Raw genomic sequence first — 4346 nt, 5'->3', positions numbered from 1 at the left:
AAATATTTACGTCGACCCCAATTAAAGATATAGGTCTGTAATTTGCACATAAAGAAAGATCTTTATCTGGTTTCGGGATGAGTGAAATATGTGCTTCCGTCGTTTGTATAGGAAAAGTAGACCCATTCCCTATGGAATTAAATACTTGAGTCAGGAAAGGAATAAGAAGAGGAGCAAAATTTGGGTGTAAAGCCATCAGGGCCCGGACTTAACCCACCGGGGTGTTAGCGATAGCCTTAGCGATCTCTTCCTCAGTAATTGGGGTTTCTATTTCTTCTATCGTATCTTCATCCAAAGTAGGTAATGAAGTATCTGCTATATTATCCTTATGCATTATCCTCTTCAGTAGCAGGTGAGCTTGAAGGTTGTTGTGGGGACTGGTAGAAATCGCTGAATGTTTTCATAATTAAAGAGGGTGAAGAATAGGGATGAGCCGAACATACCCGGGTTTGGTTCGAACCAGAACGTTCGAACAGACCGACCGTTCGCGCGAACATTTAGAACCCCATTGAAGTCTATGGGACTCGAACGTTCGAATTCAAAAGTGCTCATTTTAAAGCCCAATAAGCAAGTTATTGTTGGAAAACATCTTTGAAAACCTGTGTCTTGCCCCAGGGAACATGTATCAATGGAAAAAAAAAGTTGTAAAAACTTTAGTTATTTCTTGAGCAGCGATTTTAATGATGCTTAAAGTGAAAAAAAAATTCCTTTAAATATGGTACCTGCTGGGTGTCTATAGTAGTCGCACGTGTTTAGAAATGTCCCTGCACAACATAAGAATACTCTCAGAAAAAAGTAATTTAATACTGCCTGCGGCTTTAATGTAATGCTTGGTCCCTGCAATATGGATAAAAATCATTGAAAAAAATAGCATTAGTTTCCCCGCCACCACTCCCCCCAGGTCATTACACAAGACCCAGTGCCGATCCTGACCTCCCTGGGGCCCTAAGCAAAATGACATGGCACATTAAAAATGAGAAGCGGGGGGGGGGGGGGGGGCCCTGACGATAGTGACATGTCACATTAAAGAAAGTTGAGAAGCGGGGGGAGGGGGTGTTCTGCTGTCGGAAATGACTCAGCCAGCGAGTTTAAAAGCGGGGTGAGGGGGCGAAAATGACTTCTCACCAGGCGGGGCCTCTAGTAATTTGGGGGGCCCTTTGCAGCTTTGCGGGGCCCCAAGCGGCTTGCATAGTGAGCCTATAGTGAGGATTGGCCCTGACAAGACCTTTTGGCCCTATATACTTTGAACAGCAGTATACAGGCGTTGCAAACAAGATAAGGACTGTAGGTTTCTTAAGTAGAATAAGAACCATGTCATACTTTGCTCCTGCATATTGCACAATTTCCTAAAGAGACCCTCAACAAACTACATGACACTTGTGCCTGATGAGGCCACTGATGTTCTAGTGGTGGTGGCCCATGAGACTGTCCATACAGGCTTGGCCCCCCAAAGTGCACGTGCTGTGTGGCAACAATATGTTGATTTTTTTAGGGGTGGGGGGGCCATTACAATGCCAGATCTTGGCTCAATAAATTATTTTTTTGGAAAAGAAAAATTCTAGAGAAAAGGGGGGTTGCCATCCGGGGCCTCCTTTGAACAAATTCTGTGAAGAACTCCTGTTCTCTGAAGGCCTCCATTATTTCTGCAAGTCAAAATTTAGCAAAAAAAACTAATGTCAGTCAAGCCTTAGCTTTATCCCCATATGTAACCCACAAACTCATCCACTGATCATAAAGTCCAAAAATCAAGTTTTGTATCGTCGTATTGCACAATCGTTTTTCCGACGCTTTCTACCGACTGTGAACGACGTTCTCATTCACGCAATATCCCTTTATACACTGCGCATGTGAGAAGCTCCGCACGTTTCCACGCCCATGATGATCGTTCTAGTGATTGACACGCCCCTTTTCAGTCGGTCAATGCAAGAGTCTGAAGAAATGATGGAGGGGAGACAGCAAGCTGCAACCAGGCAGGAGAGAGGCCAGGCACACACCAGGAGGAGCAAGAGGTACAAAGCCACCAACATGAGCTTCGACGAGATGGTAGAGATGGTGGCTGTTCTTAAAAAGGAGGACTACGACAGCAAAAAAGGGCCTTACAAGAACCCCAATAAAGTGAAGGCCCAGATCATGGAGAAGGTGCGGAGGACTCTCCATGCAAAATTCGGGGTGCAGAGGTCCAGGGAGCAGTTGGGCAAGCGATGGTCTGATTTGAAAATCAGAGAGCCGGACCAGATGGAGAGAATTAGAAGAGTTCTCAAAAGACGCAAGTAATTTTCATGTGTACTCTGAATATTTGTTTTTATTATTTTGCGTCATGTGCTTTTTCTTTCAGGTTGTGTATATAGACAGTCCAAGAATAGATGTTTCAAGGTTCATGTTTGTGGGCATAATAATTGGTTGTTAATTGTATTTAAAGTGGAGTTCCACCCATAAATATAACATTACATCAGTAGTTTTAAAAAAGTGTCATTAGTCCTTTAAGAATTTTTTTTTTTTTTAGATGCCTTCAAAGTGTTGTTGCTAGGCAGAATAGTTAATCTTACCACTTCCTGCACCTAGGTGCTTAAGCTTCCTTACCTACACCGCACAGACTCCTGGGAATGTAGTGGGTGTAACTTTCCAGGAGCATGTGCACTCCCCAGTCTCAAAGAATTATGTGACTTGGACAGTACAGGTGCTGAAACCTGATCTGAAACCTAATACACTGCTTGTGCAGCACTGAGCATGTGCGAGATCTGCAAGGCTGAAATCTAGGAAGTCATACAGTCTGGCTTCATGATGCCCACACTTAAGATGGCCCCAGTCAATTTCTATTTTATAAAGTGTCTAAATGCTGTAACAACCTAACAAAACGGACCTTAGTTTACAGACTAACTTTACTAGAATACATTAAGCTTGTGTATTACATGGGGTATTTATATTTAAAAAGTGAAATTGTGGCCGGAACTCCGCTTTCAGATCTTTTTATGTGAAACCAATTTTTTAGATGTTATTAACTAGATTTAAATAATCCAACTTAAGTCAATATACAGTAAAAGGAGAGTATGCTCAGCACAGCAGTTAATTACACATATGGACTCAGTAGCACAATGGTTGGCATGGCCGATCCGCCCTATAGGCTCGCTATGCAAGCCGCTTAGGGCCCCGCAAATCTGCGAAGGGCCCCCCAAATAACTAGAGGCCCCGCCTAGTAAGAAGTCATTTTCGCCCCTCATTCTGCTTCTCAACTTGCTGACTGCATGGGAGAAGAGGCAAGAAGTCAGCACCCCTTGCTTCTCAATTTAATGTAAGATGTCATTTCCGACAGCAGAACACCCCCTCCCCCACTTCTCAACTTTCTTTAATGTGACATGTCACTGTCGTCAGCGCCCCCCCGCTTTTCATTTTTAATGTGCCATGTCATTTTGCTTCGGGCCCCAGGGAGGTTAGAATCAGCACTGAGTGTTGGTCACAAGAACAACCTAGTTAGCGTGTCACACAGAGGTGATCCAGTGTATACTTGTTGTGTTTCCATGTAGGAAACTTGTCCAAAGATAGAGAAATGCAGCAGCTTTGGTAATGGATAAAATCCTGTGTTAAGCTTAGAAGGATTGTAAAAGCAGACAATTGTACCACACGTTTTAAAAAGAATGATTGATATTCCTCTTTCAGCCCTCTAATCTTTTTGATTCATCTATCCCTTTATTTAGAATGTCATAGGCCGCAATCAAGCTGCAGAAGTGGAGCCGACCAACCCCACACAGTGCCAAGCCCCACCCTCGCCGGATGTGCAGGAAGTGCAAAATGCCACCACATCAGGTCAGTGTCATACAGCACAGCTTCAGGTAATACATGTAGGCCTGCATAATTTTAATACATGTTTTTTTCCCAAATTTCAGGTGTACGAGCTGTTGGTGGCGGCTTAGACACTTACAGTGCCCAGGTGCTAATTGGGGAGATAATGTGCTGCAGGGCACAAATAGAGGACACAAACATTGCCCTCAAGAAGATCATAAAGAACAACAGAAAGGTGGACCAAAACCTCAAGAATCTTATTGATGTTCTGGGGAGGGTTTAAAAAATAAATAAAAAAACATAAAAAAATAAAAAAAATAATAGATGTAGACAAGTATTTAAAAGCAAAAATATAGTTATTAAAAAAATAAAAATAAACAATTTCTATTAAGATATTTAAAAAAAAATTAAAATGACACATTTTAAGTGTGATACAATAAATATTTTTGGATACTCAACAATGTCTGGCTTCTTATTATATCAATGCTGCCTAAAAGAACAAATCTAGATTTGTGGTGTTTACATTGACAATGATGAGTATTTAGTAAAGGAAAATAAACATGACACTA

The 4346-nt window shown here is 42.0% G+C and overlaps 1 long non-coding RNA gene across 1 annotated transcript; it reads left to right on the top strand.

Annotated features, from left to right (window-relative positions):
- Positions 1 to 3758: 3758 nt before the first annotated feature.
- LOC120916055 lies at positions 3759 to 4057 on the top strand. The gene is made up of 2 exons (XR_005743937.1): positions 3759 to 3801; positions 3882 to 4057. It is a non-coding gene; the product is annotated as an uncharacterized LOC120916055 (long non-coding RNA).
- The last annotated feature ends 289 nt before the right edge of the window (positions 4058 to 4346 follow it).

The sequence above is a fragment of the Rana temporaria genome, chromosome 10 (assembly GCF_905171775.1).
Source record: "Rana temporaria chromosome 10, aRanTem1.1, whole genome shotgun sequence".
Lineage (NCBI taxonomy): Eukaryota > Metazoa > Chordata > Amphibia > Anura > Ranidae > Rana > Rana temporaria.
The sequence above is the reverse complement of the archived record's forward strand: the minus strand, read 5'-3'. Positions and strand labels throughout refer to the sequence as shown.